The sequence below is a fragment of the Protopterus annectens genome, chromosome 1.part0 (genome assembly GCF_019279795.1).
Source record: "Protopterus annectens isolate FY-2018-M chromosome 1.part0, PAN1.0, whole genome shotgun sequence".
Classification (NCBI taxonomy): Eukaryota; Metazoa; Chordata; order Ceratodontiformes; family Protopteridae; genus Protopterus; species Protopterus annectens.
In genome coordinates, this window is record NC_056725.1 from 1,118,793,744 (window position 1) to 1,118,820,391 (window position 26,648).

Below are 26,648 nucleotides of genomic sequence, written 5' to 3' on the forward strand. Positions count from 1 at the left end.
CCCCTTCTTTTAACTTCCACAATTAAGTTAAACATAACACCATTGGTTAAAAACATTAAATCATTAGATATGCTAAACAGCTCTAGGTCTGGAGCCACGAGCCCACCCACTTGTGAGCAAATCACAACACAGTATAGTGTAAGAATAACGGGCTACTTGCATTCGCCTTTATGCATAAAACAGTTTCAATCACAAACCTAAAAGGCAGTACCTGCAGAAAAACTCTCGTGCATTTCAAACTAAATTTAGAGTAAAGTCATATTTTACTCACTAAGAGCAGGTCACAACACAGTATAAGAGAAAGGGGCTGCATGCATGCGCCTTTAAACATTAACTTCCACAATTAAATATTACACTGTTAGTTAAAAACATTAATTCATTAGGTATGCCAAACAGCTCTAGGTCTGGACTCATGAGCCCGTCTGCTGTGAGCAAGTCACAACCCAGTGTAAAAGAACGGGCTGCATGCGTTCGTCTTTATACATGAAACAGTTACAAACACAAACCTAAAAGGCAGTACCTGCAGGTAAAACTATCATGCAATACATACTGAATTATAATATTAGTTGTGTTTTGACACCTGTGGGCAGATCACAACACAGAGTAAAAGAAACTAGTTGCATGCGTTCGCCTTGTACATACAACAGTTACAATCATAAACTTAAAAGGCAATACCCACAGAATAAAACTGTCATGTAATACAAACTGAATTTTAGCATTAAGTCATGCTTGACCCAGTAAGGAGCACAAAGTCTGAAGGGGCGAGCCTGCCCGTTATGAACGGGTCAGGGCACAGTTTAAAATTACAAGCTCCATGCAATTGCCTTGTGGCATAGAAAATTATACAAACACCTACTGAAAGGCAGAACCTGCTGATTTAACTGGTGTATAAAAAATAATAAATAATAAAAATCACACATTAAGTCGTATTTTGACCCAGTAAGCCTGTGGCTTAAAAACAAAAACAAAGCTCACCCACTGTGTATAATAAGTGGTTAGGGCAAATGAATTACAGCAACATCTATTGACGTAAACAGTAGATGGGAAACATAAGCGGTAAAGCCAAGGATTGCTACTTTACACAACTGTGCACCAAATACTGACAAAATCCAACCTAGTAAGAGTTGTTAGGTATGTCAAAACTAATGCACAAACGGGATAAAATCTAAAGGTACATTACAAAGTAAATGGCTAACATATACAGAAGGGCACTACTACTACTTACACATTAGTACAATAAAAACTGGCAAATACAGGCTATCATGAACAATTCAAAACTGTTAAAAACTATTGGTAATACCAAGAGTCAAACCTGTTCCTGCCTGCAATAAATCAATGAAGACACCTAGTGGAAGGCAGTTGAGGTACAAGCCATTACCTCAACAATGTTAGAAAGTGTAATAAACATAACAGAAAAAAGATGTTAACATTTTTTATAATACAATAGTCAAAAATAATAAATAGTAAATAATGAATGAGCAATAATGATAAAACAATATGTGCAATGAGGTTGTCTAGAAAGTAATATAGACTGTTAGATCCTAAACGGTAAATACTAAGTACTAGACAATGAAACCTAGTCATCTTAGAAGACTCTTCAATTTTAAAATACAATGAATGGAGCACATTTCATTTAAACCTGGAAATGTGCTGGTGTCCATGCAGATTTGCCACGTGAGTTCCAACACTTCAGGGCGGACGGTTTCGGGACCACCTCTCCGATCAGAATTTACACAGTCAATAGCCCTAAACAAAAATTTGCGGTTGGCATTGTCAGCTACATGTTTTGCCAGTGTGTTGATTGTTTTTAATTTCCTGATGTGATACATGTGCTCATAAATATGTTCCCAAAGTTTCCTGTCCGTTTTGCCGATGTAAAAAGCTGGGCACTGTTGGCACTGGGCAAGGTAAACAACGGCTTTAGATTGGCAGTTGAACTTGTGTTTAACCTTGTATTTTTGACCTCTAATTCTAAACTGTTCTCCTGTATCCATGTGGGAGCAGAAATTGCACATGTTGCATTGAAACATGCCTATCCTAATAGGGGGGTGCAACTCATTAACCTCCAAAAGGTGTTTTAAATTCTTTCCTCTCAGCCAGGTGATTTTAGGGTACTCAGGTAGTTTATTTCTAAGGTTGTTATCGTTTTGAATAAACACCCAGTTTTTCTGAAGGATGGATGAAACTATCTTGTAATCAGTACTAAATGATGTAAAAGGACTACAAGGTGGTGGGAGTGAACTCCCGGTATGGTGGATCATGAGCTGATTTGTTGGATACTCGTTGCTATAAGGGCCTTTTAAAATTGGTTGGTATGTCCCCTGCTCTCTTATGACTAACCTGTTGGATTAGTTTATCCACCAATTGTTTGGGATAACCCCGGCCCAAAAACATAGATCTGAGTGTATTGCATTCCTCTATGAAATCTGAAAATTTTGACACCATTCGAGCAGCCGTAACAAGCTGACATTTCACTACAGATCTCTTTTGATAGATTGGGTGACAGCTGCTGTAGTGAAGGAAGGTGTTGGAATAGGTGTCCTTCCTATGAATTTTAGCACACAATGCGTTTATGCTTAAATCTTTCCACAAGTCCACATCCAGGTAGGCGATTCAGTCAGAGCTAAATGTGTGTGCAAAAGAAAGGAAATTAGTGGTAGAATTGAAGAAATCCACCAATTTTATGGCAACTGCTTCGCCACCTCTAATCATCATAAATATATCATCCAAGAAACATGTGTAGAAGGCAATTTTGTTGTTAATAACTTCATTCTTCTGGATGATTTCTTGTTCCCAATAAGCAATGATGAGGTTGTCGAAGCTGCCGCCACAAGGTGACCCCATGGCTACACCTACCTTCTTTAAAAAAAATTGTGTCGTTGAAAATCAAATAGTTACTAGATAGAATGATGTCAAGTAATTCATCCACCAAAGAAATGTCTAGGGTTGGTGCACCTCTCTTTCTCAACATAAAGTTGACCCATTCAATACTCACCTCATGTGGAATGGATGAATACAGATCCCTCATGTCGACTGTAAGGGAATTGAGATTATGGACAAATTCGAGGTCATTAATGGACTGTAAAAATTACCACAAATCTTTGCAAATGTCCGTCTGGTTCCATGACAACTTATTTTTTAAGTATGTTGTCAACAAATTTGGCACATGGGTAGGTTATGCTATTCCTGGCATCAACCAGTGGCCTCATTGGTGAGTTGTGGATGGATTTGTGAATCTTGGGAATCCCAAACAAGGTAGGGATTCTAGGGGCTAGCATGGAGAGGTAACTGAAGGCTGCAATATCGATTTTCCCTTCAATGAAAAGGTCGTTCAAATATGAACGTATCCTGTTGTATGCTGTGTTTAATTCATGCCTAGATCTCACTTCATAGGTGTCTCCCCTTAAAACACTCAACATCCTGTTAACATAATCATCTTGACCCATAATTACTGCACCACCACCTTTGTCTGGTTGCATTACCCTGACACCAGCTCCCTTAATGGACCTTAAAAGTTCCTTTTCTTCAAGGGTAATGTTAGTTTTAACATAACTTTGTATACCTTTATTATGTAAGGAACATCTCAGATCAAGTTCACACATTGTGTCAAAAAGTGCTATGGATTCATGTAAAGCTGGTGAGAAGGTACTAGACACATGTAGCCTGTTATTATTAGGTGGATTGCCCCCAAGTAGTACGTTCAAGTTAAGATTCCTAGAAAAGAGTTTAAAATCAATAATAATTTTTAACACGCCGTGGTGGTGCAGCGGTAGCATTGTTGCCTCACAGCAAGAGGTTCTCCTGTTCGGTTCTCGGCTGGAGTATGAGGAGTGCTTTCTGTGTGGAGTCTGCATGTCCTCCCCGTGGTTGGGTGGGCATTCGAAAGACATGCATAAATGGGCGTGCCTTCGCTGAAGGTTGAACGTCGAGCTGGCACCTCGGCGTTCATGAAAATCTACTGCCAATCATTAGCGGACCAGAGTTCCAATGTGGTGACCCCTAACTGGGAAAAGCCAAAAGACAACAACAACAACACCAACCAAGTTAGCTTTAGTATTGGGGACAAAGGTGTTCCCTTTCGCTAAGAGTTCCACTAAGGGTTGTTCAATAGCAATATCAGTAAAATTAAAGATTTTGAAATCCCTGTTGGTATTCAACAAAATAGTGGGTTTGTTTGACACTGCAGTAGTGTCAATTACCTGTCCCTCCTCCACCTCTTGTTGTAATAATTGTTGGAATTGATTACCCTCTGTGGTTGATGGCACAGGTTGTAATACAAGGCTCCTGCCCGAAAATTTGTTTGTACATCCTGGTTATGCTATTGTTGGGCTTGAGGCCCTGTTACCACAGAAGAGTAACTGGCTGATCCTGCCTCACTCATGGGGGCATTGTGCATTTGTTTCCTTACTGGAAAATTGGGGCCATTGAAATTTTCTCCGGGCCCAGAGGGTCCATGGTTAACATTGTTAACTCCGTCAGCAAGTTTTTGACTCATAGCCTGATGACTTTGAGAGGGCTCAAATGGCTTCAATGGCTGAAGAAACAGCAACTACACCCACTACATCTAAAAAAGAGGACGACTTATCAAAACGCAAATTGAGGATGTGGGTTTTTATTTAGTGGGCAATATTTGATTGATCATGTATAAAAGTTTTTTATTTTCAACTTGCAGTCTTGTTATCTATGGTATAGTCCCTTTAAATGTTAATTAGTTTTAACATGTGTTTGTAAAGGGAGATGTACATATGGGTGTGGTGTTGTTTGCTCTGTTTGTCTGAAGAAGTTTGACTATCAGTTGAACGAAAAGCTTTGTTGAAATAAATTGTTGCTTAACAAGTATGGCTTTAGTTCTGCTCTTGCCTGGAGTTCCTTTGGAGATTTCTTGATGTGTGCTCCAGTGTGCCTTGTGGATTTAACTGGAGTTTCTTTGGTATACCTAGTTTGTGTTGTTTTTTGTATGGCTTCTGGCAGCACTGAGAATTTGTTTCCTGGTTTGCTTGTAATTTTACCTGCTTCTACACAATTTGGAGCGGAAGATGTTAGTAATTTAACGGCTTTGTTGAACATGATGAATGAGAAACTAGAGGTTTTGTCTGCTAGAATGGATAATTTATCCCAGTCGGAGAGTGGGCGTAGAGAAGTGGAGTTTATTGAACAGCCTAAGAGCAATTGCTTGTCTAGTGTTAATACTATCGGTTTAGGGAGAATAGGATCCCAGAAGCAAGTGCTGAGTATGGTAGTGCCGCCCACATTGACACCATTGTCTGTTTCATCTCCCACAAGGACATTGGAGTTTCCCGATGTCTCTACTTGGCTTAAGGAATGTCCATCTATTACTGAACTCCATGGTTTACTTTATAAGGATTAGCGAGTCGAAGACAGTATTTCCTTGGTAAACCAGTTAAAAGTATTAGATCAGAAGTCACTCAGAGCCAAAAAGTTACAACTTGAAATTAGTTACTTTGATGAATGTAGGAAAGCTAGTGTGGTCCCTAAAGGCCTGCGCTCATGGCAGTATCCTACGGGCTTAACTGCAGGGTCTGACTTTCACATGGACCTGATGAATTTGTTTGACAAGCATGGTTTTGAGTTAATGCAGTTAATGTGTCAGCATTACCAATGGACAGTTGACAGTTTTTTTCTCTTGAAATAGCAGCATTGGATATAGACATTAAACAACATGAGGACTTTACCCGATATAGGTATGACTATTCAAGAATTTTCTCTACAATTACTCAACATTTGAATAAGAATGCTGAGAATAAGCTGAAGAAGTTAAAGAGAGACATTGGGGCATATAAGAACCACACCACTTATCCAGTACCCCCTCCCTCACAGGATAGGAAGTTTACAGGTTATCATCAAGCACCCTTCCATGCAGTGGCAGTGATGACAACGGGCATGGGGAGGTCCAAACTGCAGCGTTAGAGAATATGATAGGGACCGCTTCAGGAGTTTCTTCTGGAGACGGTAAGGGCAGGTGTTTGTTGACGATGCAGCATCTGAACATTCTAGAGCTGGGAGGGATAGTGATCAGAGCCCTTTTCCGAATGGGGGGCAGAATCATCAGAGAAGGTACAACACAAGAGACCGTTACAACATGAGGGGACAGATTATCTGCATCAGCAATATGTCTGTGACCAAAAAAAGGAAATAAAACACACTAACGGTCTAAGGGTTATGTCGAACAGTGAAGGTGACTTTAAGATATTCAACTTTTCCAGTCATAACATTGACCAGGTTTTGTGTGATCTTTTTTCTAGGGGCTTGACTTTCGTGCCAGCCCAGCACTTTGATTTGCCTAGAACTTTGATTGACCTTAAGTTGTTTACCAGAAAAATGAACTTGACCTTACTTTTGGGGAACAACCATCGTCCAGGTGGAGGTATGAGGGTACCTAGTACTTTCAACCCTCCCACACACCCGTCTCTTGTCTTGTTCAAGCACGTGTGAAATAGACATCAGGAACTTATGCCATGCTAAACATAACTGTAATATAAATATGTTTAGGGATGAACATGAGGCATTGCAAATGTTTAAATCATTACCGGTGCGTGTGTTGAAACCAGACAAAGGGGGGTTTGGTGTTAATGGACATGGAAAATTACAATGAAAGGATGAGGAATGTGATTAGTGGTAAAACTTGTGAGGCATCTAGTGTCAGTGAACTGAATACTGCGTAGAAACGCATTAATGGCTTTTTGGGAGAACTCTTTTTTGAAGGAGTTATAGATGCAGAAATGTTCAATTACTTATCGGTGGTTTCACCGAGAATTCCCACCTTGTTTGGATTGCCAAAACTACACAAAAGTACCATGGACCCTCCAATGAGAGTCTTAGCTAATGCTAAGTTTTCCATCACATACGCTAGTGCTAAACTCGCTGACAGTATTTTGAAAAAATATGTCAAGATGGAGACCCAGATTTGTAAGGATTCGTGGTCCTTTTTAGCAGCTGTCAAACAATGTCCTTATCAGGTCAACATTGGTTTGTTGACTATAGATGTTACTGATTTATACTTTTCAATACCCCACAGTTTGGGTATTGATTGGGTGGTGGAGCAGATGCTAGCCCATGGAGCAGAGATTAATGAAGTGCGTTTGCTACATGAATTGTTGGACGTCATTTTAACCAACAATTTTGTGATGTTTGACAATGATATCTATATCCAAAAAGTAGGGGTGGCTGTGAGCTCCCCATGTGGATCCAGTTTTGCCAACTTGATTATGGCACAATGGGAACATCAGCATGTGCTGAACACACTTGAGATTAGGACTAGGGTCAAGTTTTACAAAAGATCCCTTGACTATGTTTTTGTTTTGTTTGATGGGGACAGAGTGGAGGTAGATAAAGTTAGAAAAGATTAATAACAGTGCTACTTTTTTGAAGTTTACCCACACTTTTGCGGAGGAAAGCATAGCCTATCTAGATGTTTATTTGAAGAAGGATTTCATAAATAAGTGTTTCATGGCTAGCATCTATCGTAAATAAACATATTCTAACACAATACTCCACTACTCTAGTGCCCACCCCCAACATCAGAAGAATCTATAGTCAAGGGACAATTGGTTCGTGCTGCTCGGATGGTATCCGAGGATGTTAGTTTTGTTGAAGAATGTGAGGTTTTGAAGGACATGTTTACCAAGAGAGGTTACCCTGAGTCAATGATTTTGGAAATAATAGAGGAGGTACAAAACAAAAGAAGAATGGGAGTTTACAAACCTATTTTGTCAGGGCAAACCATGATGTCTAGTACTGGTTACACTAACACAGGCTCCCTCTCTGTTGTTTCCATTGATGAAAATAATGTGGAGGATAATAGGTTGAGTTTTAAGATGAGATTTATTACCCCTTACAGTATAGAGGCAGATTTAATAAAGTGTATCCTGGTGAGAAACTGGGGTTTGTTCAGTTTTGATTCTGACATAAGTAAATTGGGTGACAGACCTTACGTCACTTACAGAAAAGGTTATAATTTAAAGAGTATCATGGAGATGAATAGTGGAATGTGTCACCGGATTGATGGGACTTTCAAGTGTGAGATGTGCAGTTGTTGCAGGCACGTGGTAACTGGGGCCAGTTTTTCAATTGCTAACAAAACTTACAGGATAAAGGGAAGATACACATGCTCTTCGAGGTCTGTAGTTTACCTTGCTACCTGTCCCGCATTTTATGTGGGCAAGACTGACAGGAAGTTGAAAGGAAGGATCTATGAGCATGTATACAGCATAAGGAAGGCTAGGTTAGATAATGCCCTGGCCAAACATTGTAGTGAGAATCCCGCTCACTCTTTTGTGTTTAGGGTTTTAAATCAAAATACATCAGATGTAAAAGGGGGCCCTTACCAGTTACTGTTAGAGAGACAGGAACTGATTTGGCAGCTGAGGTTGAATTCTTACAGAGCTCCAGGTCTTAATGACAAGGTTTCTCTTTCATGCATACTGAAATTAAGAAGTCTGCTGAGATAGAGCAATAGCCATCTGATGTTTGTGTTGATGGTAGTTGCACATATATTGGCATGTACTTATTTCCATTTGTCTACATGTTCGTATGAGATTTAAGTAAGCATTATATTAACAGCATGTTTGTATAAATCTTGAAATGTGAACGTTGGGGTAACATTTCATGACTGTTTGATTTTTTACTGGATTAGGTTTATTTTATATTAGTCTAAGTAGGATTTTTATATGCCCAGCATTTGAGGATGTTGGCTTTTAGTTAGTGGGTAATATTTGATTGATCATGTATAAAAGTTTTTTATTTTTAACTTGCAGTCTTGTTATTTATGGTATAGTCCCTTTAAATGCTAATTAGTTTTAACATGTGTTTCTAAAGGGAGATGTATATATGGGTGTGGTGTTGTTTGCTCTGTTTGTCTGAAGACGTTCGGCTATCAGATGAATGAAAAGCTTTGTGGAAATAAATTGTTGCTTAACAAGTTTGACTTCAGTTCTGCTCTTGCCTGGAGTTCCTTTGGAGATTTCTTGGTGTGTGTTCCAGTGTGCCTTTTGGATTTAACTGGAGTTTCTTTGGTATACCTAGTTCAAGATGATTATGTTAACAGGATGTTGAGTGTTTTAAGGGGCAACACCTATGAAGTGAGATTTAGGCATGAATTAAACACAGCATACAATAGGATACGTTCGTATTTGAATGACCTTTTCATTGAAGGGAAAATTGATATTGCAGCCTGCAATTTCCTCTCCATGCTAGCCCCTAGAATCCCTAAACTGTTTGGGATTCCCAATATTCACAAATCTATCCACGACCCACCAATGAGGCCACTGGTTGATGCCAGGAATAGCATAACCTACCATTGTGCCAAATTTGTTGACAACATACTTAAAAAATATGTTATCATGGAACCGGACATTTGCAAAGATTCATGGTCATTCTTACAGTCCATTAATGACCTTGAATTTGACCATAATCTCAATTTCCTTACGGTCGACGTGAGGGATCTGTATTTATCCATTCCACATGCGGTGGGTATTGAATGGGTCAACTTTATGTTGAGAAAGAGAGGTGCACCAACCTTAGACATTTCTTTGGTGGATGAATTACTTGACATCATTCTATCTAGTAACTATTTGATTTTCAACGACACTATATTTTTACAGAAGGTAAGTGTAGCCATGGGGTCACCTTGTGGCGGCAGCTTCACCAATCTCATCATGGCTTATTGGGAACAAGAAATCATCCAGAAGAATGAAGTTATTAACAACAAAATTGCTTTTTACACACGTTTCTTGGATGATATATTTACGTTGATTAGAGGTGGTGAAGCAGTTGCCATAGAATTGGTGGATTTCTTCAATTCCACCACTAATTTCCTTTCTTTTACACAAAATTTAGCTCTGACTGAATCATCTACCTGGATGTGGACTTGTGGAAAGATTTAGGTATAAACGGAATGTGTGCTAAAATTCATAGGAAGGACACCTATTCCAACACCTTCCTTCACAACAGCAGCTGTCACCCAACCTATCAAAAGAGATCTGTAGTGAAAGGTCAGCTTGTTAGGGCTGCTCGAATGGTGTCAAAATTTTCAGATTTCATAGAGGAATGCAATACACTCAGATCTATGTTTCTGGGCCGGGGTTATCCCAAACAATTGGTGGATGAACTGATCCAAGAGGTTAGTCATAAGAGAGAACAGGGGACATACCAACCAATTTTAAAAGGCCCTTATAGCAACGAGTATCCAGCAAATCAGCCCATGACCCACCATACCGAGAGTTCACTCCCACCACCTTGTAGTCTTTTTACATCATTTAGTACTGATTACAAGATAGTTTCATTCATCCTTCAGAAAAACTGGGTGTTTATTCGAAACTATAACAACCTTAGAAATAAACTACCCGAGTACCCTAAAATCACCTGGAGGAGAGGAAAGAATTGACAACACCTTTTGGGGGTTAATGAGTTGCACCCCTCTATTAGGATAGGCATGTTTCAATGCAACATGTGCAATTTCTGCTCCCACATGGATACAGGGGAACAGTTTAGAATTAGAGGTCAAAAATACAAGGTTAAACACAAGTTCAACTGCCAATCTAAAGCCGTTGTTTACCTTGCCCAGCTTTTTACATCGGCAAAACGGACAGAAAACTCCGGGAATGTGTTTATGAGCACACGTATCACATCAGGAAATCAAAAACAATCAACACACTGGCAAAACATGTAGCTGACAATGCCAACCACATATTTTTGTTTAGGGCTATTGACTGTGTAAATTCTGATGGGAGAGGTGGTCCTGAAGCCGTCCACCTTGAAGTGTTGGAACTCACGTGGCAAATCCGCACATATGCCAGCACATTTCCAGGTTTAAACTAAATGTATTTTAAAATTGAAGAGTCTTCTAAGATGACTAGGTTTCATTGTCTAGTACTTAGTATTTACCATTTAGGATCTACCAGTCTATATTACTTTCTAGACAACCTTATTGCACATATTGTTTTATCGTTATTGCTCATTCATTATTTACTATTTTTTATTTTTGACTATTGTATTATAGAAAATTTTTTGCATCTTTTTTCTATTATGTTTATTACACTTTCTAACATTGTTGAGGTAATGGCTTGTACCTGAACTGCCTTCCACTAGGTGTCTTCATTGATTTATTGCAGGCAGGAACAGGTTTGACTCTTGGTATTACCAATAGTTTATAACAGTTTTGAATTGTTCACGTTAGCCTGTATTTGCCAGTTTTTATTGTACTAATGTGTAAGTAGTAGTAGTGTCCTACTGTACGTTAGCCATTTACTTTGTAATGTCCCTCTACATTTTATCCCGTTTGTGCATTAGTTTTGACATACCTAACAACTCTTACTAGGTTGGATTTTGTCAGTATTTGGTGCCCAATTGTGTAAAGTAGCAATCCTTGGCTTTACCACTTATGTTTCCCATCTACTGTTTACGTCAGTAGATGTTGTAATTCGTTTGCCCTAACCACTTGGATTATACACAGTGGGTGAGCTTTGTTTTTGTTTTTGTTTTTAAGCCACAGGCTTACTGGGTTAAAATATGGCTTAATGTGTGATTTTATCATTTATTATTTTTATACACCAGTTAAATTGGCAGGTTCTGCCTTTCGGTAGGTGTTTGTATAATTTTCTATGCCACAAGGCAATTGCATGGAGCTTGTAATTTTAAACGGTGCCGTGACCCATTCATAACAGGCGGGCTCGCGCCTTCAGACTTTGTGCTCCCTACTGGGTCAAGCATGACTTAATGCTAAAATTCAGTTTGTATTACATGACAGTTTTATTCTGTGGGTATTGCCTTTTAAGTTTATGATTGTAACTGTTGTATGTGCAAGGCAAACGCATGCAACTAGTTTCTTTGACTCTGTGTTGTGATCTGCCCACAGGGGTCAAAACACGACTAATATTATAATTCAGTATGCATTGCATGATAGTTTTACCTGCAGGTACTGCCCTTTAGGTTTGTGTTTGTAACTGTTTCATGTATAAAGAAGAACGCATGTAGCCCATTCTTTTACACTGGGTTGTGACTTGCTCACAGCAGATGGGCTCGTGATTACAGACCTAGAGCGGTTTGGCATACCTAATGAATTAATGTTTTTAACTAATGGTATGATATTTAATTGTGGAAGTTAATGTTTAAAGGCGCATGCATGCAGCCCGTTTCTCTTATACTGTGTTGTGACCTGCTCTTAGTGAGTAAAATATGACTTTACTCTAAATTTAGTTTGAAATGCATGACAGTTTTTCTGCAGGTACTGCCTTTTAGGTTTGTGATTGAAACAGTCTTATGCATAAAGGCGAATGCAAGTAGCCCATTATTTTTACACTATACTGTGTTGTGATTTGCTCACAAGTGGGTGGGCTCGTGGCTCCAGACCTAGAGCTGTTTAGCATATCTAATGATTTAATGTTTTTAACCAATGGTGTGATGTTTAACTTAATTGTGGAAGTTAAAAGAAGGGGCGTGTGTATTGTTACTTTGTCTGAATAAGTGTTGGGATTGCCTGAGACAAAAAGCGCTTTACAATAAACAGTACAAACTTCTTGATTTCTGGTATGGTGACTTGTGTTACTCAGCTCGTTTTTCTGCTCTTGTTTGTGAGTTTTCTTAGTTTAATCTATATGTTAGTTAAAGATAATCAGCTCATTCACTTAATGGGTCTATATCACAACGTCGAACTTTGATTGTTGTAATATCGAGCCATTACATTCAAAACCCAACAAAACTTATAGGTTCTATGCAAATGGAGATGAGAAGCCTGATTTAATCTATATGTTAGTTAAAGATAATCAGCTCATTCATTTAATGGGTCTATATCACAATGTTGAACTTTGTTCGTTGTAATATCGAGCCATTATATTCAAAACTCAACAAAACTGAAAGCACAAAACAATTTTTCCCCCAGGGAAAAAAATCGCTGTACCGTGACAAAAAAAAAAAAAAAATTAACCTTAAACCTAAACTGCCCCCCACACCTCCCCCCTACTCAAATATACCAATTCCAAGATCGCACCACAGTGGAGGAAATAGCAAAGCCCTGAAAATAGCCCACCAATTTTTTTCCCTGGGAAAATAGTCGATGTGCCGTGGCTTTGCTATTTTCCACTTTCGGACTTTAGGGTTCGATATTACAACATTCAAACTTGTTTTAGTTTGACGTTGTAATATAGACCCCACTTAATACCATCTCTATTTGCACTTATGGTGTACTTTGCACTATCCTTTATAAATCTAAAATCTATTTCTGTGACAGTTAGGAGTACATTGTCTACTGCTTTGTCAGCTCATTTGACTATTTTGGTGAACTTTGGCCCAGACTATAATGTATACATAAGGATACAGGTGCTATTTATTTGAGCAATTGTCTGCAACAGGAGTCAAGATTGGGATGCCATGAAAAGAACATAGTTTGATCATAAAGTAATTAAAACCAGTTATAGTTTTTGGTCATTAAGGTGGTTATCTGTTTAATATTCTGGCATTCCACTGCTAGTTCTGATTATAATAGTTCTGACTATAATTAGTTTATTTTGGTTTCTTACCATAAAGTGTCTTCATGTCTGTGAATTCATTCAGTGCATTACTTTAATGGAAGGAATTTAAGTAAGCTGAAACATTTTTGACTCATCAACGATTTGCAGTTAAGTGAAAACAAAGGACTTTACTCCTTTGCTAAGTACACTTGTCATATGGTCTGATCTTCATAGGCAATGTTTAAGAACCAAGGATACTTTTACTCAATAATAGAATCAAGGTGGGTTGTAAGAATGTTGCATGCATGAATGCATATTCTGGAATTTTTCTTCCTGATTATGACTGGCTTGTTAAATGTTTCTTCTTTTCCTTTTACTTCATCTTTCTTGACAGTGGTTGTACTTTTGAAGAAATGAATTTTGTATTACACTCCATTTATAACAAAATCTACTGTGCCTAAAGATGGTCTTTGCTGTGATATTTAAATTAATTGGGGTGAGTGTATGAAAAGTCAGTTGTTGCATGTATAAAAAAACTTACACACATATAAAATAATGTTATTCCAATAGGATGTAGGATACAGATGTGTAGGTAATGGTTTTACATTTTATTTAAAAGGCAAAGGACTGGTATAATTTGACTAATATGAGACCAGGTGCACTTTACCAGAATGACTGATTATAAACTAGTCACAAAAATGTTACAATTACAGTTGTAGCAACTTTTCAAGGAGGTCATAGAAGATGACATTTTTTTCAAGAATGTTTTATTTTGCATTCATACTGTATACATATTTATTTGACAGGTAAAAATTACAGTGTTAAAGCAGTAAACAATAAAACAGTCATTAGAAACCTACATTAATAATCAAGGACATAAAATACTCTAATAAAACTATATACACTATATACAACAAGTGCTATTAAAAGGAGATAATTTAAAGTTATTACAGGCATCTCCATATTATCATCATCAGAGATCAAACTGAACTTTCTAACTACTTATACTAGATGGTGCAAAATAACTTAACAGCTTGATTTAATCTTTTAATATATGTTCAAGGAGAAGATTCCAATATCACTGATAATAGGAACATTTATTCATATTCTTTGTTATAGGTTTATGTGAAGATATATATTTAACAGCCATATTTCTGAAGCCTATCCAAGAACGTTTAGAGGGGTACACCAATTTTGAGTAATATATAGGTTAACTAATGCAAAAGAGTAATTAAGATATGCAGTTTTTGCTTTCATAATTTATGGGTAGTGATATTAAGGATCGCAAACTCCCAAGACAGCATTGATGTTTCATATCCCATGTTTTCTAGCTTTACCTTCGGAGAATTGAAGATGAAATTTATATTTTACAAGGTGATTATATATACAAGATTTGCTACTTTATTACAAGAAGCAATGAGTAATTTCTAGAATGGTTCAAGAGTGGTATGTTATTATGTTTGAATATTTTGAGCGACCCTGTCTCAATTTCTAATTAATGGAATATGGTAAGATGTTACGATGTTCGTCATATTGATCACTGCTGCAGTAGCCTTAGCAATATGGGTTATATCCTACTAAGAATATAACAGACAACTTCCAACACATCCAAACTGTGAAGGAGCTCAAACAGAGCTGATTAAAAGACAAGTTTAGGCATGAAGCCCTTCAGAAATTTCCTGACACTGAAAAGTATGCTGCTTTAAGACTTTCAAGGATTGACGATTGCTTGTGCTTTCCTTTGCTAGGCAGATAAGTTCCCTTTGGGGGACAAAACTTCCATTTTCTTATATTTACTGATGTTTTCTTACTTCCCACCTCAAGAAAATTATTTTAAAGCTAAGAGTGTTGAGTTTTAATGGACTGTCTCAAAACTGTAATGTACCTTTAAATGGAGTAGTTTTTTTCTGTTAGTTTAAAAGTAATGTAAACTAACTGAAATATATTTTCTGCGGAGAAATTGTATTTGTCTTTCAAATGTGGGGTTGTCATAGTGATTGAAAGTACTTTTACTTTGTTTTTTTGGTCAGAGAAGTAACTTTTTGAACTGGATGTTTTACTGGCATTTGCTGCTTGTCTTCCCAGGAAAGGTACACCATTTTTCGCTTAACTATGGAGCAGGTTACCAGTCCCATGGTCCTTCCTTCTTTCAGCTGCAAAAAGAAAAAGTTAAGCAAACAGCCTTTGCATCTACAGAAAGCTAGCAATTTGCTTCAGCCATTAGTCATACTGTTGGCCCCATTTTACCTGTCAGAAAGAAAAAGAAAACTAAGCATGTACCTACTCCTTAAATTTCTTTTGATCGGAGTAGTTTACTGGGACTGGCTCAGAGTTTAAGTAAGGCTATTGATCCTTTGTGTAAAGTAGTTTCTGGTAAAAGAAAGAAAAAAGCCTATTTTCCTGAAGAGGTTAAATATTCTGTATCTGAACAGGAAGGTACAGGGATAAATTCATTTTCCCTCAAATTTCTGATTCAGACTCAGACTCTAATTATCCTTATGGAGGTTTTCTTTCTCTGTGTTTTCAATGGGAAAACACTGAGGTTTCTCAATCCCTCAGAAAATACTATGAGTTATTACAAAAGGATTTTCCAGAAGATTTTCCAGAGTCTACACCCATTACTCCTGTCTTCCCTGCTTTCTGGGATGTGTGTCTTACTGGCTGCAATTTTCCGGATGGTCTGCAATCTGTCCATTAAAAGGCAGATAGGCTGTATAAAGTTCCGCAATCTTTTTAAATTTTTATACACTATTCCCAAACCTGATTCAACAGTTCTAGCCTTAGTTGACTTCCCTGCTGCTAAGCAATTAGTTAATTCCAATCCTACTCTTTCTAATAAGGATGGGAAAATTTATTGATAGATATGGGGAAAAGTGTATACTTTTGCAACTTTGATTTTCAGAATTTTAAATTGTCAGACTTGTTTGTTAAAGCTTGGTCTCACAAATTGTGAAAGTATATGGAATGTTTTATTTTCAGTTTCTTCTTGTGAAGAAACTCTGCTTTAAATAAGTTAGTTTCTTCTATTGCACAGGTCACTATTCATTGTTTGCAGTGAGTGCATGACTGTTGATATTTCTCCCAAGGCTATGACCACTGGTACTATTTTAAGTAGGTTTGTTTGGCTGCATTCTCAGAACCTCCCAGATGATGTAAAAATTAGATATTAAATTCTTCCTTGGATAAAGATTTAATGCTTTGCCTCACTGCTGCAGAGGTGATCAATAAGTGTGATGAAAGGGGCAACCTGATCCAGAGAATATTTAAGATTTGTCAGCCCACCTTTTCCATATTGTCCAAGGGATTTTTCTTTCTCCTCATTCAATTTTAGCAAATAATAAAATAAAACGGTCTCAATGGAATTCAGGTAAACAGAAGTTTAAGACGAAGTGGCAAGAAGGTTCCAAAAAGAAATCTCAAGCCGCCCAAAATCAAGGACAGTCCAACAAGTTTGAATGACTATTCACAAAAAAACCTCGTGAGTACCTCCCTCCCTGGGTCCTTTTCTCTTCCAGAAAGTGTAAATCTCAGTTTTTGTCTTTGTCAACAGATTGCTTCAGACAGATGGGCTATGAAAATAATTAATCAGGGATTCAGATGGCAGTGGGAGGAAATTCTTCCTTTTCAGGGGGCATTCCTCATCCTGCAGATCAAATCATTTGTTTCCACCTGTTTTTCATCAAAAGCTGTCCCAGTGATTAATAGACTTAGTTCCTTCTTCTCAGATGGGGATGTAGTTTATTCAAGGATGTTCCTAGTGCCAAAGAAAGAAAGAAAATGCTTGGAGACCAGTTCTGGGTCATTCTTTCCTAAACCTGTTTGTAATAGTGCCCATATTCAAAATGATGCCACTTACAACCTGTTAACCTTCTTGCACTTCCAAGTTTCTTGGTAACACTAGACTTAAAATATGCTTATCATCACATCCCTATTCATCCAGACTTCAAATGTTTCTTAAGGTTTTCTGTGTCTGGATCACAGTATCAGTTATCTGCCTTACCTTTTGACCTATCTACTGCACCAAGAGTGTTCACAAAGTGTCTAGCTCCAATTATAACACATTGCAGGCTACAGGATATCCACATTTTTCTATATTTAGATGACTTGCTTATCTTTGCAGAGTCTTTTTGAAAATGTCAGGAATCTCTCTCTTGGGCGAGAAATCTCTTGCACAAGCTGTGACTTCAAGAGAACATTCATAAGTCTTTCTTGACTCCCTCACACAGGATTGTGTTCCTGTGATGTCAGCTAGACACCTCAATTCAAATAGTTTTTCTTCTTAAACTACGGTCACTGCAAGAGAATACCTCAGGATTTAGGGTCTCACTCTACAGGCATCCTACACTGTGTCAGAGCAAAACTCTGTGGCGAGAAGTTGAGCAATACCAGGGCAGACCCTCTCAAATGGAATCTAGATCATGGCTCTTCCAAGGTTTGATCCATTTGTGGGGGGTTCCTCAAGTAGACCTCTTTGCTTCCTGTCTGAACAATAACTGGCAAAATTATGTTCAAGGATTGCATGCAAGAAAGCCTGAAAGCCAGATGCCTTTTCTTTTCTTTTCTTTGGACAGGAATGCTTCCACCCCTTCCAATATTATCCAGGGGACTTCTGAAGATTCAGAAGGAATTCTCCAAGATGAATGTGGTGACTCCCTTGTGGCCCAGGCAACCATGGTTCTCTCATAGAATGGATCTACTCACACAAGATCAGGGGTATTTGATACACCCCGACATCGATCATCTTCAATTGACTAACGGATAATAGTCTTAATTTCTTTTAGTCACCTGCTTTATAAGGATGTGCAGCAGGTACTAATGGAGGCAAGAAAGCCTGCCAATATAAAATCATATATTAGGAAATGGAAAGGTTTTTCTAGTTGGTGCCAACAACATAACCAGCACCCATTCAGAGTTAGTTGTTCTCTGGTTTTACAATGCTTGTCTGAGTTATTATCCTATGGCCTTTCGTATTCCTTTATCAGTTTTCATATATCATCCATTTCAGCATGCCTCATGATAAATCCTCCAGTTTCAAGGCAGTTGCATGTCAAAATGCTCTTGGAAGGATGGCTGCATAAAAGGCCTCCAAGTAAACCCCTCCCTCGAGATCTTAATTTTGTGTTAGAAAAGCTAACACTTACTCCATTTGAACCAGCTAATATTAACTTAAGGATTTCAGAGTGAAGAACAGTTTTACTGATTGCCTTGACCTCTGCAAGGAGGGTGTCTGAGTTGCAAGCTCTTATGGTGAGTCACTCCTACTTCATTTTCCATAGGGACTGGGTATCTTTGAGAACTAATCCTTCTTTTATGACTAAAGTTGTATTTGAGTTTAATTTAAGCCAAACTATCCATCTCACCATTTTCTTCCCTGAATCTAAAAATAAGAGTGGAAAGATACTCCATACCTTGGATGTAAACAGACCACTCAGGTAAAGTCTTGACAGAACTAAATCTTTCAGTCCTTTGGATCAATTGTTCATTTCTTGTGAGTGTAAGAAGAAGGAATAAACTATGTCAGAACAGGCTATTTCCAAATGGTTGTCTACGGCTATCAACTTTGGTTAGACTCACCATGACAAATCTGTTTCAGGCAGGGTCAAGGCCAACTGTACCAGGGCATTGGCTTCAGCTGTGGCTTTTTGGAAAGGATTGGATTCCAGAAGTATTCTAGAAGCTGCTACTTTATCCTCTGTGTAAACCTTTGCAAAGCACTATAAGCTTGATTCCTTCTGTAGTTCTAGATCAAACTTTGCTAGGACCATTCTCCAGAGGTTCCTGGTTTGTTCTTCTTCCACCTCCCAAATAGAGTTAGCTATGGTAATCTACCCATATAGCTAAGGCTACTGCAGCTGCATGCTGAGGAACATAGTGTAGTTGTGTAAGCTGAACTTGCAGTACGACTAAATGTTAGAATGATCACTGCTGCTCCCTCCTTCCACACCCTTTGTTTTGTTTTGGTGTTTTTTTTATGCCAGAGTGTGGACATTAATTTTTTTTGTTATTCCTAGCATTATCCTTTCAGGGATAAGCCTCTCTTTCTCTGCTGGCAGGAAAGCTCTGGAGGGCTTTGTGTCCAAACTTGTCTTTTAGTTATCATAGTTTGAGCTGCTTGATAGTTTGGGCATGTGGAAGGTGCCTTCTCTGGAAGCTGGCTGGCTGTTTTATGCTTGGCAGGATATAACCAATATAGCTAAGGTCACTGCAGCAGTGATCATTCGAATATCTGCTGTTATGGTAATTTCATTTAACTCAACTGTACTGTTTTGGGTCTCAGTTTCTAACATTTTAAAGGTTTATGTATGAGCATACTGATTGATAGACTTGAGTAATTTCTATCAAACTACATTAAACATGGATGCTCACTGAGCAGTATGTCTTCACACTTTTGATAAATGGAGTCTCTGAGTGTAGGCATTTTTTACATTTAAACTGGTGGGAGTTTGGCTGTGATGTACAACTACTTGTTGCCATCCTTTGATAATAATGCCTTCTCATTTGGATGACAGAATGGACAAAACATTTCATGTTGTTTGAAATGTAGATAGTTTATAATTGAAAAAGAGCACGTTTCAAGACTGCTAGTATTTGGGTAAACTTGAAGGTTATTTAGTTCTTAAGAATGTATCTTTAAGCAGTAGAATGTCAATTTATTGAATGCTAGGTTCTTTATTGCTAGTTTGAGGGTATTTCACATTTCATATTATAAAAATGTTTGTTCAACTAAATTGATTATTTTAAGTCAGATTAGTTACAATGATGATGTCTCTTGCCCTCCTGTTGAATTAAGAATTTTGAAAATGTTATTTTGTGATCTTGCTTGAACCTTCTCGACTGCTGTATTGTAAATAATGGCAGAGAAAAAAGTGGGATATTTTTAAACCCTATTGTCTTTGTGGTTTCCTTACATTTGTTGCATATCTTAAGAATATTTCTTCAATTTCTTGGCTTTTTCTGCAATCTGTCTTTTCTTGTAAATGCAGTGGTGACAAATTTCACTGAGGGAGTATGAATATTATCACGGGTCTCTCTTTTTTAATTTCTTCAAGTGTTTTGGGTTTCTAATACCATGGTGGGAATGGAAACCATTCCTAAGTCAAAGTATAATGAAAGTTCATGAAATTATCATTGTTTCAGTCTTTGATGTTAGGCAGAAGTGCTCTTCGCACCATCTACAAATGCCCAGTAATGACTCCTTCTCCTATTCATACAGAGTTACATGTATTGGTAACATATCAAATATGATTGTAAATTATTTTTTATAAGACCCATTGCTCTTATTACTAGTACTGGAACTGTCTGAGTATCTCTCTTCCACATTGCTCTTATTTATGCCTGCAAATCCTGATATTGTATGACTTTGTGTCTCTCTATATGTAAGACACTGTAATTACTGGCTGTGACAGTCATGGGGGTCATCACAAAGGAGGATAAAAGGGCATACAGAGAGGAGGTAGCATCTCTGATCAGTTGGTGCGAGGGGAACAACCTTGACTTGAATGTAAGCAAGACCAAAGAGCTTATCATCGACTTCAGAAAAAGGATAACAAACCACCCAGTGCTAGGAATCAATGGTGAGAGTGTGCAGACAGTTAACAGTACAAAATTCCTGGGTGTGCACATATCAGAGGATTTCTCATGGTCGGGAAACACCAGCCAACTGGTCAAGAAAGTGCACCGATGCCTCAACTCTTTAAGAAGGCTGAAAAAAATATAAGCTTCCTCCTCATGTTCTCTTCACCTTCTATAGAGGTGAAATAGAGAGCATCCTCACCTGCAACTTCACAGTGTGGTTGGGAAGCTGCACAGTTACAGAAAGGAAGGCACTACAAAGAGTGGGGAGGGTTGCAGACAAGGTAACAGGTTCTAGTCTTCCATCGATACAACAACTTTATTCTGCAAGAAGCATCCGAAAGGCCACCAAAATAATACAGGACAACATGCATCCTACGCATGGACTGTTTAAGCAACTGGCATCGGGCAGGAGATATTGCAGCATCTGCTGCAGGACTACAAGATTCGGTAACAGTTTCTACCCTACAGTGATTAGACTTCTGAACTTGGGCACTAGTTCCAGGGGTCTGAACACATAATAAGTCAATTTTTATTTATTTGTGCAATATATACTTACATATATTCCAAGTAAGTGCAATATTTATTTATTATATCCATAGTCAGTATTATTTAACTCACTCAAGTGCATTATTAGACACATAACTTAGACATTTCAGTCTGTAGTGTGTTTTGTATTACTTTAACTAGAGAAGTTAATTTAACTCAAGGGAGGGTATTCTTTTTTCTTATGAGTGTTGGTAAATGTCTCTGCTCTTTCTTGGGTATATTGGGAGTAGTATTGTATTTGCCAGTTATGTTTATTCATCTACTTGTACTTGTTTCACTTTCCTTTGTAATGTCAAGAATTGAGCTGATGCACCAAATTTTGTTTAGGCTACACGTGTGTAGTTTCAAATGACAATAACGTTTACTTTGACTTTGACACTGTTTCATAGTCACTGTAATGTAGTCGGTCAGTGTAGGGTGTATCTTATACATTTTTAAGCAACCTTTTATCCATGAATGTGGGATACTGTCAAATGTTTTGTAGTCAATCCATGCCATGCTTAGATTCTTCCCCATTTTACAGTTTTCCATTATGACTTTATTTAGCAACAGATGATCCTTTGTTCCATATGACTTTCTTTTATTGCCCTTTTGTTCTATTGCCATAATTGAGTTTTCTTCTAAATGATTATAAACTCTGTCGGCATCCATTATGGTGTATAGTATATACGTAGTTGGAAGGCAAGTTATTGGTTTATAATTTTTAGGGTAGCTTGCAGGTCCACTCTTAAGTAGGAGCATTGTTTTTCCTGTTGTTAGCCATGATGGTGTTTGTTCATAGTGTGTTTATAAATAGTTCTTAATCATGGCTATATCTTCATGCAAAGATGTTAACACTTTTAACCAAAAGTTAGGCACTGCATCTAGGCCTGGTGTTTTCCAATAAGAGGCTTTTCTTAACTTTCTTTCAATATTTCTGGCTGCTACTTCATCCCATTTCATATCATGTACCTTTGAACTTCTTATACTTTCTTTTACTTCTCCAAAATGTATCTATTTCTTCTTTTTGGTGCTTTTTTTCAATTCCTTTTACTTTGCTTCCCGATTCTCTATAAAGCTTTTTGGGGTCATCAGTAAAATGCTAATTTTGTACTTTCCCTTTATATTTATCTGTGTATCTTTAACATTTTTCTGCCTGTGCTGATATTTTTAGTTTATTATTTGTGAAAGCACAAGATAGATGCTGATCCGTTATAATATTGTGCATTGCTTTTATCACGTCTATCTTTGTAGTATTTTTGTCGATCTGTTCCCTCTTCTATACTCCTCTAACAATGACACTTCTCTTAACTGCTTTATAGTTTTCTCTATTCAATGCCTCCATGATGGTATTTGATTTCTCCCCTTCCTTTCCCTTCCTATCCTGTGTTCTTGTGATATAATTTTATCTGTTATTAATTTAGCTGCACAGTAATATATCCTGTTTACTTCTATTGCATTGCATGGATCTCTATGGACAGTCCTAATTACTATGTTCGTTTGTTTTATCAGACTTCTGACTTTTAGGTTTTATTGACCTTCTTTAGTCTATTTCTTTCATTGATGTTACTATGCTTGTATGTCTCTATTAAATCAAGAAACTCTTCTCTTAGCTCATTTTCTTCTAAACTGAGGACACATTTTTTGTTCTCCTTTTTCTGTGGGCATTCTGCAGAAAGTTCTATAGTATCTTCCTGTGGCACATTCTCCTCAGTTTTATCCTGTGTCATCAGTTGCTCTGTCATATGGGGACTCACTGTCCTGTCACTCCTCAACATTAATTACTCCAGAGTTGCCTCAGTTTCCTGTTCCTTCCCTTGCTGTCCAGCTTCAAGTGAACATTTGTACTGGTTTCCTGTGAAGGCTCCAAAATATCTTCATGTGGTAACTGACTAGTTGCTTCCCGTTCCACTGGTTTCTCCTTAATTTGGATGTCTATTGCTCTATCCTGCTGTGGTGCTTTCTGGGTTAGATTTTCTACTCTGAATCCTTCACTTTGCAAGTACTCCATAACCTCAGTTTCTATTTCTTTAACTTCTCCATTACTAATCTTTCCTAATTTTCCGCTTTGTCTTCATATGTTTTTGTATTGTAAAGTTTTCCATGCCCGGATTCGTTTACCTGTATTTCTCTTTAAAGATATTTGGTGCTACTCGTTTTGTATTGATTAGTTTTCCATTCTCCTTTGCATAAATATTACACCATATTAAATCACTTTTTCTTTCCCATGTTCATATTTCTTCTGCAGATGTCTCCTGATCTTCCTGTTTCTCCTTACTTTGGGGACTTGTTCTATCATGTTGTGATATGACCTGTGTTAGACCCCCTACACCAAATTCTTTACTTTGCAGGCATTCCATAACTTCAACTTCTATTTTTTGTTTAATTTCTACTTTACTAATCTTCTTTTCTACATTCCCTCTTTGTGATATTATTTTCTTTATTGCAAAATGTTCCATATCTGGATGCCTTTGCCTGTATTTTTGTTTGAATACCTTTGGGGCTGCCTTTTTTGTATTGATTAATTTGTTTTTTGACTTTGCATAAATATTGCACCATATCAAATCTCTCTTTCTTTCACATGTCCATATTTTTTTATACTTTTCAAAACTCTCTAGTTTTTTTTTTTGTTTATATTTTCACACTTCTTCAGATGCTTCTTTTTCCAAACAGATCAAAGTTTCTTGATCTATCTACTGTTTTTCACAAATATGTTGTGTTAATGAACACAAATTTTTATTTGGGGCTTCTGATAGTTTTTCTTGGGGAAGTATTTTTCTTTCCCCTAATTTCTCTCTTAATCTTTTTGTATATTTTGTATCTGGAAATTCTGCGCTTTTTGCATAATAGTAATAATACATAATTTCTTTCTTATACTCAATAGTCCACTCTTTTGTCTTTATGGCTCTTCTTTGACCTATCAGTTTTTGTGATTTTTGTGGACTGCTACTTCCTTGTACAGTAGGGGGGCCATCCTGCCCCTGAGCCTGGCCTAGCCCTATTGTAGGAATGTTTCCATATTTTGAAGATTCTACACTGCCAAAGAGGCCAGTGGTATAGTAGAACTAACCCAGTCAGCAACATTTAAATAACAACACAAATAAGTAAATAAATTAAAATAAAATAAATATCTGAATGGTGTCAAATAGAAACGCAACATTTGTGATAGAAATTTATTTTATAGTTAAAATAAGCAAACATTTGGCTGGAAATGAAATATTGCTTCTGAAGACAAAGATAGATGAGCTTGGTGGCATGGTATTCTGAATCACTTTTAGTTATTTGACCCATGGAAAGATATACCTATTAGTGGGTTATGTACTTTAAAATGTCACCTGAAGAGAAACCTGCCTTTACTAAATTATGATGATTACCCATGGATACCTGGAAATAATACTGCAAATAGCTTGTGAGAAGTATGTTATTGAGTTTGTTGCTGTTACTTTAAGTAAAGTTTTTTTTATGTTAAATATTCACCATTCTTTAAGATAGACAACAATCTTCTGTATTTGGCAAAACAGACTCTCTGAATGAAGCAATTGTAGATAGATAAGAAGAGGCTGAAGAAAATGCAGACAGACTGTTCTTGCCCCTTAAAAGGCAGCTCAGTGTCTAAGGAAATTATTGTGGGAGAAGGAATCAGGCTTACACTTTGTGGTAACCATTCCTTAATCATTACATCAAAGTGTGATACACCAATATGTTCTAAGCCTGAGGAAGACAGAAGCCATTAATGTGCATTATGAATTAAAATATCACATTATATATACTTTGTACACACTGACCCATTGCATGACTATATAATTTATAAATATATGCACAGCTGTAGTATAATGATATTATCTTATATCCTCGTTTCTTCAACCAGAATAGGACACTTGACAAGTTGTTACAGGAGAGCTTGTTGCAAGCTCATTGAAGGTTGCCAAGGTGGAGTTTTGTTGTTATAGTGTTTTTGATCCACCTGACTGCTCCGTGCTTGATTCTTGTATATGTATATGTATATGTATATATATATATATATATATATATATATATATATATATATATATATATATATATATATATATATATATATAGACTGCCCATACATGTCAAGCAGAACGTCTCCTTGGAATCCTGGCAATTGGATGGGAGATAGAAAATTCACCCCGGGGATCACATCAGTCGCCCTGTTAGACAGGGGTCCAGGGAAGTAAATATTGTGGGAAGAAATATCCACAGAATTGTTATGGCTAGGCTTGTATAGGCCCTAGGGCCAATTGCCTAGTACCAACCTATGAACCATCCCATAGTATACATACCACGACCCATCTCAGGCATTTCATCTCCATCACCTGTGGCTTCCTCAATTGCTTTGCCTTCACTGACCAGGCCTCTGAACCATACAGTAGTAATGGTTGCAGCACTGTTTTGTACAACTCACCTTTCAGCTTTTTTGACATTCTTCTGTTAAACTCAACCCCTACCACTTTGTGACAGTTGGCTGCAGCCCTTCTGATTCTAGCTTTGACCACCTCATTCAGACTTCCCTTCTCTTCAACCACTCCTCCCAGATACTTAAAGCTGTTAATCTGTTCCACTATTTTCCCTTTAATCTCACTTGTCAGCTTCTTCTGTCCTTACAGCTGTCTTATCTGTACTAAGTTTCATCCCATGTGCCTTCAGTTTTGCTTTCCATTCCCCTATCCTTTGCTGAAGTTCTTGCTCAGACTGCCTGTAATAGCACATAGCCTGCATACAGCAGCTTTATTGATCTGTCTGCTCTGATCTATTTGCAAATGTAGTCCATCAGCTGTATGAACAGCAGTGGGCACATAGCTAAACCTTGATGCACACCCACTCCCGCTGGGAACCCGTCTGTGAGACCAAACGCTGTCCATACTTGTGTCATTGGGCCCTAGTGCATAGCCTGCACTAATTCTGCCAATGGTTCTGGGACATCAAGTCAATGCAGCATTGTCCAAATCAGCTTTCTTAGGATCTTGTCATACACTTTCTCCAAGTCTAGGAATACCCATTGGACTCTTTCTTCTTCTATAGTTTATTCTCAATTGTCTCTCTTACTTCAAAGATTGGGTCAGT